The following is a 10,799-nucleotide window of genomic DNA, read 5'->3' on the forward strand; positions in this document are numbered from 1 at the left end:
GACTGGTCCTCTTCCTAGTAGAGCACCCCAAGCAACCAACCTTAGCGTGTGTGTACCGCCTCTCGTGTGTGTGGTGGAGGGGGGTCGTCATCATCACATATACATACACACAGACAGACACTTGCTTAAACAACACACATACACTTAAAACAGACACATACACTTAAAACACACACACACACAAACTTAAAACACACACACACACACACACACACACACACACACACACACACACACCTCCCAAGGCCTCCTGCTCCCCGCGCTGCAGTGACGCTAGTGGTAAATGTTGTTGTGTATTTGTTTGTTGTTGCTTAATTATATGTCCTCTGCATAACACAAGGTAATTATAATACTCCTCATAATACCAGGTGATAATACTCCACAATACCAGGTAATGATACTCCCATAATACCAGGTAATTATACCTCTTAATATCGTAATTATACTCCTTAATACCAGGTAATTATACCTTTTGACCAGATGATTATACCCATTAATACCAGGTAATTATACCTTAATACCAGGTAATGATACTCCTGCATAATACCAGGTAATTATACTTTTTATGATACAGGTGATTATACTATTTATGATTCTATGTGATTATACTACATAATACCAGGTAATTATATTCTCTTAACATAAAACCAGGTACTTTTATTCTTAACACCAGGTAATAAGACTCCTTTTAAGACAACTCCCAGGTAATTGTTATGCCCAGTGCTTCATTAAGATTAGGTTGCGAGGTCTTAACGAAGCACTGAAGCACTGAATCCTGCCTAATGAAGCCTCACCATCAAGAGAGAGGATTAAATCTTGAAGTATAATGCCCTAAGTTCCAACCAGCCAACTGAACTTTCCTCACTATAAAACTTGACTTAACATTGACTCATTTAACAAACTTAACTTAATTTAACTTATAATTAATCTGTTAACTTATAAGGCTTTGTGTGATTAATTAGGGAGGTATATTTAAGGTTATTTAATTAATGTTATGTTTATGTGTTAAATAATGTTTGTATTGATGGGATTAAATTTGGTGCCCCCTGAGTTGGTTGTCTCAGGGGGTAATGGTGCCCCCTGAGTTGGTTGTCTCAGGGTGGTGCCCCTGAGTTGGTTGTCTCAGGGGAATAGTGCCCCCTGGAGTTGGCTGTCCCAGGGAATGAGCCCCTGAGCTGGTTGTCCCAGGGTAATGGTGCCCTGTTGGTTGTCTCAGGGGTGGAATGGTGCCCCTGAGCTGGGTGGGTCCTCAGGGGACGGTGCCCCTGAGCTGGGCTTGTCCCAGGGCTGCCCCTGGTTGCTGTCCCTGTGGATGTCCGAGCTGGCTGTCCTCAGGATGGTCCCTGGAGCTGGTTGTCCCAGGGGTAATGGTGCCCCTGGAGTTGGCTTGCCCAGGGGATGGTGCCCCTGAGTTGGCTGTCCCAGGGGTAGATGGTGCCCCTGGAGTTGGCTGTCTGGGGGGATGGTGCCCCTGGAGTTGGTTGTCTCAGGGTGGATGCTCCCCTGAGTTGGCTGTCAGGGGGTACGGTGCCCCCTGAGTTGGCTTGTCTCAGGGGTATGGTGCCCCTTGAGTTGGTTGTCTCAGGGGATGGTGCCCCCTGAGTTGGTTGTCTCAGGGGATGGTGCCCCCTGAGCTGGGTTGTCTCAGGGGTAATGCCCCTGAGCTGGGCTGGCCCCAGGTAATGGTGCCCCTGGAGTTGGCTGTCTCAGGGGGTAATGGTGCCCCCTGAGTTGGTTGTCTTTAAAGGCAATTTTATCTTCATCCACGTATCTATCTATCTATCTATCTTTTCTTTTCTTCCTTTCTGGGTAGTTAGAGGGGGCTGGGTGGGGGTTGAGTGGGGTGGGTGGGGCGGGGTGGGACGGGTTCAGCAGGGTAGGGCGGGGCGGGGTTCAGCAGGGTAGGGCGGGCAGTTCAGCAGGTAGGGCGGGGCGGGGTTCAGCAGGGTAGGGCGGGGGTTCAGCAGGGTAGGGCGGGGCGGGGTTCAGCAGGGTAGGGCGCGGGGCGGGGTTCAGCAGGGTAGGGCGGGCGGGGTTCAGCAGGGTAGGGCGGGGCGGGGTTCAGCAGGGTAGGGCGGGGCGGGGTTCAGCAGCAGGGGCAGGGCGGGCACGGCGCAGGGTAGGGCGGGCGGGGTTCAGTATTGATTGATATTTCAACAGCAGGATGGTGTGGGCGTGGCCAACTCTCTTCTACCTCTACATGATGCCATTTACTGACATATTTTGTAGCTCGTGAATAGTCATGGTATTTGTTACTGTATACATTAAGCTGATTTGAAGTAGATTCCCTATGCTCTCACTCTTAACTTCAAAAAACTTTAATTTATAAAACTTTAATAAACACTGCTGTCTCCGTCATGAGTCAAGAAAGGAGTATGAGTGAAGGGGTCATAGAGGCGAGATAGCCATGTTAATATTGTATAACCTTCGCCTTATTGTGGGTATGTGAGTTGTCTTTGTCTTCCACCTGTTATTCATCAACTCATTACTGAGGTCTTGTGACATGTAAAGGAGGGAAAGCATGTGAGGGAAGGTCTTGACCATACTTATGTGAGTGTGAGGGAAGGTCTTGACTCATACTTGTGAGAGTGTGTGAGGGAAGGTCTTACTCATACTTTGAGAGTGTGAGGGAAGGTCTTGACCTTACTTGCAGAGAGTGTGAGGGAAGGTCTTGACTCATACTTTGTGAGAGTGTGAGGAAGGTCTTGACCATACTTGTGAGAGTGTGAGGGAAGGTCTTGACTCATACTTGTGAGAGGTGAGGGAAGGTCTTGACTCATACTTGTAGAGAGTGTGAGGGAAGGTCTTGACCTCACACTTGTGTGAGTGTGAGGGAAGGTCTTGACTCATACTTGTGAGAGTGTGGAGGGGTCTTGACCTCATTCTGTGAGTGTGAGGGAAGGTCTTGACTCATACTTGTGAGAGTGTGGAGGAAGGTCTTGACTCATACTTGTGAGAAAGGGAGGGAAGGTCTTGACTCATACTTGTGAGAGTGTGAGGGAAGGTCTTGACTCATACTTGTGAGAGAGTGTGAGGAAGGTCTTGACTCATACTGTGAGAGTGTGAGGGAAGGTCTGACTCATACTTGTGAGAGGAGGAAGGTCTTGACTCATACTTGTGTGAGTGTGAGGGAAGGTCTTGACTCATACTTGTGAGAGTGTGAGGGAAGGTCTTGACTCATAGTTGTGAGGTGAGTGTATATTTATGAGTTTTTTTTTAATTATAGATGCAGGGAATATAATAAAAATGAGTTGAATGCAGTGTCGTAGTCAAGTCTGTTCCTTTGAGAGAGAGAGAGAAACAATGGTGTCATGGTTTTATTTGAAGTCTGATATATAGGTTCCGTATTATTATTATTATTATTATTATTATTATTATTATTATTATTATTATTATTATTATTATTATTTCTCCCTCCGCCACCCTTCTATCTCCCCTCACTTGTATAATTTGTATTGACTCGACGACCTCTGTAGTGTAGAACCCTTCATTTAGTACTGTGCTGCCCCTTGGCTTCATATTCTCAAAACATCTTAAGTTATATTGACTCTAGTTAGGATGGTAAGACTGCATCTATTTGGCTCACTTACGTTGCGACCATTAAAGTTAGTGAGTTGTAATTCTGCCTTTACTGGTGTGTGTGGACAGTATAAAAAACCGTTTTAACACTTGAGAGACTGTGTTTTAAGTAAGTGCTTCCTTCCATCCTCCATTTACTGAGGAAATGCAAAGTAGGAAGCTTTAAGATCCCAAGCACCTGAATGGTCCCCTGGCAGCGAAGCCGTCGCCACCTCCCTGGGAAACACAGATACCAAGACGACTCTTGGCAACTGTTGTCTCAGCGGACGCGTTCTAAATGTCGGCTTTGTTTATGTCTTGGCTGGTGATGTACTCCCCTCGGTAAGGTTTCTTCTCCCTCGTGAGGTTAAGTCCTGCATCATTTATGAAACGTAGCGGCCGTTCCCCAGCGACTGTAAGCGTCATCACTATGGAACGAGCTCACGTAGCCAGTGTAAGAAGGGGAGGATGAGGGGAAGGAAACTGCGTCACACAGTAGGCAAGGTCGGCCGCCTCGCCACAGGCAAAGATGTCTCGCCTGAAACACTGACGCGGCTCCACCATCCGTGTTGGCTGATGTACGACGACGAGAAACCCGACTTGCTTAATGATCTATGTAAGATACAGATTTACGTTCATGTTTCATTCCTGCGCATACATGAACTACAGTTAATTATTGTGTGTAAAATTCTGCATACATGACAGCAAGACCAATTCAGTGTGGGATGATGGTATGTTATGCTGTAGTTATGAGCTTAGCCAGTAAGATTAGGCAACTATATTCACATATACCGTTCGTGCTGCCGTATGCGAGCAAATGTACAAAGAGATCAATACTTGTAGGTCATTTAGGTGAACATCCATGGAAATTACACATGAGAGATGAACCAAAGCGTAAACTAAACCGTCAAGCATACCGTGAATTATCCTACACCTGGCAACAAGTCGCGTCAAAACACTAAACAAATTATTAATCAAAACAAATGAAACGTGATAATAGAAGGCGCCTAAAGCAGATGTGTTGGTGCTATTTAATAAGCTAAGTGTTATATATCTCTACGTTTATTTATTTATTCTTAAGAGGATAGAGTTTGATATAAGTTAATAATAAAAATTTCACTAAGTCAGTTTTGCCTTTATAAACCTGACCTTCAAAAAGTAGTACAGTATTGAAGTTACTGTATGTAAATATATCCTGTTTTCCCGACATTGTTTCAAAAGTTTTTATAATCCAGTGATTTTGAGTTATATCTACTTTAGGTTAAAGCTCATAGGCACCGTTAATAACCCGTCAACGGTATAGAAAGCCCGGCTGGTTCACTAATCAACGGTGTGAACGGGGCCGACACATCGACGTCATTGTTAATCCCTGTTAAAATATTCTGTCAACAAGGAACAATATTAATGAGGTTTCAGGTGTGTTGGATCACCTGAAGATTACACACCCCGATTTATTCCCTGCAAGGGCGACCAAACGCTCACCTAACGAAACCTAACGTAACCTAACCTGACCAAACCTAACCAAACGCTAACCTAACCAAACTAACTGACCAAACCAACCAACTAACCGACCAAACCCACCAACCAAACCAACCAACCAAACCAACCACCAAACCAACAACCAACCCAACAACCAAACAACAACCAAACCAACCAACAAACAACCACCAAACCAACCAACAAACAACCACCAACCTAACCTAACCAAACCTAACCAACCAAACTTAACCTGACCACCAACTCAACTTACTCGTGCATCAACAAGTACAAAAATCATGGCAACAACATGCAATACACACACACACACACATACATACACATACACACACACACACACACACACACACACACACACACACACACACACACACACACAACACACACACACACACACACACACACACACACACACACACACACACACACACACACACATACACACACACACACACACACACACACACACACACACACACACACACACACACACACACACACACACGGGTCAAAATACACAGGTGGGGGTAAGGAAGCACAGCCAGTCCACAGTAGAGTCTTTCAGGGTCTGTGGGAGGTAGAGGGCTCATCAATGAAGTGTTTGTTAAGGAAGGGAAGAGGGAGGAGGAGGAAGGGTTGGAGAAGGAAGGTGGAAGAGGAAGGAAGGGGAAGAGGGAGAAGGAAGGGAGAAGGAAGGTAAGAGGAAGGAAGGAAGAGGGAGGAAGGAAGGGCTGGAGAGGAAGGTGGAAGAGGAGGAGGGGGGAAGAGGGAGGGAGGAGTGGGGTTGAGAAGGAAGGTGGAAGAGGAGGAGGAAGAGGAGAAGGGGAAGGAGAAGGAAGGTGAAGAGGAGGAGGGGGAAGAGGGGAGGAGGAGGAAGGGTTGGAGAAGGAAGGGGAAGAGGAAGGAAGGGGGAAGAGGGAGAAGGAAGGGGAAGGAGAGGAAGGAAGAGGGAAGAAGGGGAAGAGGGAGGAAGGAAGGGTTGGAGAAGGAAGGTGGAAGAGGAGGAGGGGGAAGAGGAGGAGGAGGAAGGGTTGGAGAAGGAAGGTGGAAGAGGAAGAGGGGGAAGGAGGGGAGGAGGAGGAAGGGTTGAAGGAAGGTGGGAAGAGGAAGGAAGGGGAAGAGGGAGAAGGAAGGGTTGAGAAGGAAGGTGGAAGAGGAGGAGGGGGAAGAGGGAGGAGGAGGAAGGGTTGAGAAGGAAGGTGGAAGAGGAAGGAAGGAAGAGGGAGAAGGAAGGGTTGGAGAAGGAAGGTGGAAGAGAAGGAAGGAAGAGGGAGAAGAAGGGTTGGAGAAGGAAGGTGGAAGAGGAGGAGGGGGAAGAGGGAGGAGTGGGGTTGAGAAGGAAGGTGGAAGAGGAGGAGAGGGAAGAGGGAGGAGGAGGAAGGGTTGGAGAAGGAAGGTGGAAGAGAAGGAAGGGGAAGAGGAGAAGGAAGGGTTGGAGAGGAAGGTGAAGAGGAGGAGGGAAGAGGGAGGAGGAGGAAGGTTGGAGAAGGAAGGTGAAGAGGAAGGAAGGGGAAGAGGGGAGAAGGAAGGGTTGGAGAAGGAAGGTGGAAGAGAAGGAAGGGGAAGAGGAAGGAAGGGTTGGAGAAGGAAGGTGGAAGAGAGGAGGGGGAAGAGGAGGAGGAGGAAGGGTTGAGAAGGAAGGGTGGAAGAGGAAGGAAGGGGAAGAGGGAGAAGGAAGGGTTGAGAAGGAAGGTGGAAGAGGAGGAGGGGGAAGAGGGAGGAGGAGGAAGTGCTGAGAAGGAAGGGAAGAGGAGGAGGGGAAGAGGGAGGAGGAGGAAGGTTGAGAAGGAAGGTGGAAGAGGAAGGAAGGAAGAGGAGAAGGAAGGGTTGGAGAAGGAAGGTGGAAGAGGAGGAGGGGGAAGAGGGAGGAGGAGGAAGGGTTGAGAAGGAAGGTGAAGAGGAAGGAAGGGGAAGAGGGAGAAGGAAGGGTTGAGAATGAAGGGAAGAGGAAGGAAGGGGAAGAGGGAGAAGGAAGGAAGGGAGAAGGAAGGTAGGAAGAGGAGGAGGGGAAGAGGGAGGAGGAGGAAGGAAGGAAGGAAGGAAGAGGAGGAGGGGGGAGGGAGGAGGAGGAAGGGGTTGGAGAAGGGCGTGGAAGAGGAAGGAAGGGAAAGAGGAGAAGGAAGGGGTTGGAGGAAGGGGGAAGAGGAGGAGGAAGAGGGAGGAGGAGGAAGGGTTGGGAAGAAGGAAGAGAGGAAGGAAGGGGAAGAGGGAGAAGGAAGGGTTGGAGAAGGAAGGTGGAAGAGGAAGGAAGGGAAGAGGGAGAAGAAGGAAGGAAGAAGGTGGAAGAGGAAGGAAGGGGAAGAGGGAGAAGGAAGGGAAGGAGAAGGTGGAAGAGGAGGAGGGGAAGAGGGAGGAGGAGGAAGGGTTGGAGAAGGAAGGTGGAAGAGGAGGAGGGGGGAAGAGGGAGAAGGAGGAAGGTTGGAGAAGGAAGGAAGAGGAAGGGGAAGAGGGAGAAGAAGGTTAAGAAGGAAGGTGGAAGAGGAGGAGGGGGAAGAGGAGAAGGAAGGCTAGAGAAGGAAGGTGGAAGAGGAGGAGGGGAAGAGGGAGGAGGAGGAAGGGATGGAGAAGGAAGGTGGAAGAGGAGGAGGGGGAAGAGGAGGAAGGAAGTTGGAGAAGGAAGGTGGAAGAGGAAGGAAGGGGAAGAGGAGAAGGAAGGGTTGGAGAAGGAAGGTGGGAAGAGGAAGGAAGGGGAAGAGGGAGGAGGAGGAAGGGTTGAGAAGGAAGGTGGAAGAGAAGGGGCAAAGAGGGAGGAGGAGGTGAAGGGAGAAGGAAGGTGGAAGAGGAAGGAAGGGGAAGAGGGGAGGAGGAAGGGCTTGAGAAGGAAGGTGGAAGAGGAAGAGGGGGAAGAGGGAGGAGGAGGAAGGTAGGAGAAGGAAGGTGGAAGAGGAGGAGGGGAAGAGGGAGGAGGAGGAAGGAAGGAGAAGGAAGGTAGAAGAGGAAGGAAGGGGAAGAGGGAGAAGGAAGGGTTGGAGAAGGAAGGTGAAGAGGAAGGAAGGGGAAGAGGAGGAGGAGGAAGGTGAGAAGGAAGGTGGAAGAGGAAGGAAAGGAAGAGGAGGAGGAGGAAGGGTTGAGAAGGAAGGTAGAAGAGGAGGAGGGGAAGAGGGAGGATGAGGAAGGGTTGGAGAAGAAAGGGGAAGAGGAGGAGGGGGAAGAGGGAGGAGGAGGAAGGGCGAAGGAGGAGGAAGAAATGGATGAAGGAGAAGAGGCGGAGGAAAAAGACGAATATTTAGAAGATTCTACCAAAAAATACGTAAAAAAAAAAATCTTTCAACCCAAATTCTACAAAACACAAATATTCAATCCGATTCAAAAAATAAAAAATAAAAAATAAATAAAACAAAAATATTAATAACAAAAAAAATCTCCCAAAACATCAACATGGGGACTAGGTTGATATATCCCTTACAGTACACACAATGGCGGTCTAGTGATCTCAGAGCTTCACATATTATGGGCCCTCGATGGCTCTAGGTCATATTTACTCCGGACAGCTCATGTAGTGGTTAGGGGGAGATGTGTTCAATGAGGGAGGATTTGTTGAGCTAGATTGAAAATTCGTTGAACATAGTAATGGGACGTTGAACCAGAGAGAGATAGTTAAGAGTTAGCGTTAATCAGATCGATAAGAGTTAGTCGTTAATCAGATCGATAAGAGTTAGTCGTTAATCAGATAGTTAAGAGTTAGTCGTTAATCAGATACTTAAGAGTTAGGAGTTAGTCGTTAATCAGATAGTTAAGAGTTAGTCGTTAATCAGATAGTTAAGAGGTAGTCGTTAATCACAGTCTCAGGTCATTCGTTAAACAAAGAAATACTAGATCTAAACGATAAATTGAAGGTTGTTGAACTAAGAATCATTGAGCCCGAAACGACACGTCTGAGAGTCGTTGAGCAGAGTTAAAAGAGTCATTGAACAGGAGAGAGAGTGCTTAGGTTCCTCATTAGTTCAAGTGAGAGGTTGTGAGGGTAGGAGGGAGGGGTGGAGGGTAGGATGGAGGGGTGGAGGGTAGGGAGGGAGGGCAGGGTGGAGGAGGGTGAAGGCAGGGGGAGGGAGGGGTGGAGGGGTAGGGAGGGAGGGGGAGGTGGGGGAGGGAGGGTGTGAGGGAGGAGGGAGGGGAAGGGGGAGGGGAGGGAGGGAGGAGGGAGGTGGGGGAGAGGGAGGGTGAGGGTAGGGAGGGAGGGGGGGAGGTAGGGAGGGGAGGGGGAGGAGAGGGAGGGGAGGGGTAGGAGGAGGGGTGTAGGGAGGGAGGGACAGGGAGGAGGAGGTGGGGGTAGAGGAGGGGAGGTAGGAGGAGGGTGAGGAGGAGGAGGGGGGAGAGGGAGGAGGGTGTGAGGGTAGGAGGGAGGGGTGAGGTAGGAGGAAGGGTGAATGAGGGAGGGAGGGACAGGGAGGAGGAAGGTGGAGGTAGGGAGGGGAGGGTGTGAGGGTAGGGAGGAGGGGTGGAGGGTGGGAGGTGAGGGGTGTGAGGAGGAGGGTGTGGAGGGTAGGAGGGAGGTGTGAGGGGTAGGGAGGGAGGTGGAAGGCAGGAGGGGAGGGACAGGGGAGGAGGGAGGGTGTGGGGAGGAGAGGGAGGGAGGTAGAGGGAGGGGTGGGAGGGGCAGGGAGGGAGGGTGGGAGGGGTAGGGAGGGAGGGCAGGAGAGGTAGGAGGGAGGGAAGGTAGGGAGGGGAGGGACAGGGAGGGAAGGTGGGAGGGGTGGGAGGGAAGGTGTGGAGGGTAGGAGGGAGGTGGGAGGGGAGGGAGGAGGTGGGAGGTGGGAGGGAGGGTGGGGGTAGGAGGGAGGGACAGGGGAGGAGAAGGGGTGGGGGGTAGGAGGGAGGGGGGGAGGGTAGGAGGGAGGTGGAGGGTAAGGGAGGGTGAGAGAGGGAGGGAAGATAGGAGGGGAGGGACAGGGGAGGAGGGAGGGGTGGGGTAGGAGGGAGGGTGTGAGGGTAGGAGGGAGGGTGGAGGGTAGGAGGAGGGTGAAGGTAGGAGGGAGGTGTGGTAGAGGGAGGGTGTGAGGGTAGGAGGAGGGTGTGAGGGTAGGAGGAGGGTGGGGGTGGAGGGAGGGTGTGGGGGGTAGGGAGGGAGGGGTGTGAGGGTAGGAGGAGGTGGTGAGGGTAGGGAGGGAGGGTAGGGAGGGAGGGGTGGAGGGTAGGAGGGAGGGGGAGGAGGGAGGGGTGTGAAGGGGGAGGGAGGGAGAGGGGAGGAGGGAGGGGTGTAGGGAGGAGGGGGGAGGGAGGGGTGGGAGGTAGAGGGAGGGTGTGAGGGTAGGGAGGGAGGGGTGGAGGGGTAGGGAGGGAGGGGTGGAGGGTAGGAGGGAGGGTGGAGGGTAGGGAGGGGAGGGTGTGAGGGTAGGAGGGAGGGTGTGAAGGTAGGAGGGGAGGGGTGGGGTAGGGGAGGGAGGGGTGTGAGGGTAGGAGGGAGGGTGGAGGTAGGAGGGAGGTGTGAGGGTAGGAGGGAGGGTGGGGGAGGGAGGGAGGGTGGGGGGAGGAGGGTGTGAGGGAGGGGAGGGAGAGTGATTGGTCTCTCTCTACAGGTCAACAATAAAGCCACCATCACACGGGTCGTTCCTCACTGCCTGTAGTTCGCCAGACACGTGTTACCTGATACTGTCTCCTGCTGGGCACACCATCATATAACGGACCTCTCTCCATATAGTCCGTTAGTGGAGGGGTTTTGCATTTAAAGGACCTCTATAACGGACTTTAATATCTTAATAATCTGCCAGGTGTCGGTGGATTACCCTACACATCCATCCAACCAG

The 10,799-nt window shown here is 50.9% G+C and overlaps 1 protein-coding gene across 1 annotated transcript in view; it reads left to right on the top strand.

Annotated features, from left to right (window-relative positions):
• Positions 1-245: 245 nt before the first annotated feature.
• Positions 246-10,799, top strand: part of LOC121868418 — a 17,645-nt gene continuing 7,091 nt past the window's right edge. The window contains exon 1 of the mRNA XM_042369042.1: positions 246-279. The gene's annotated coding sequence lies outside the window, so the exon portion shown is untranslated. The remainder of the gene's footprint in view (positions 280-10,799) is intronic.

Source organism: Homarus americanus, unplaced genomic scaffold (genome assembly GCF_018991925.1).
Source record: "Homarus americanus isolate GMGI-L3 unplaced genomic scaffold, GMGI_Hamer_2.0 scaffold19318, whole genome shotgun sequence".
Classification (NCBI taxonomy): Eukaryota; Metazoa; Arthropoda; class Malacostraca; order Decapoda; family Nephropidae; genus Homarus; species Homarus americanus.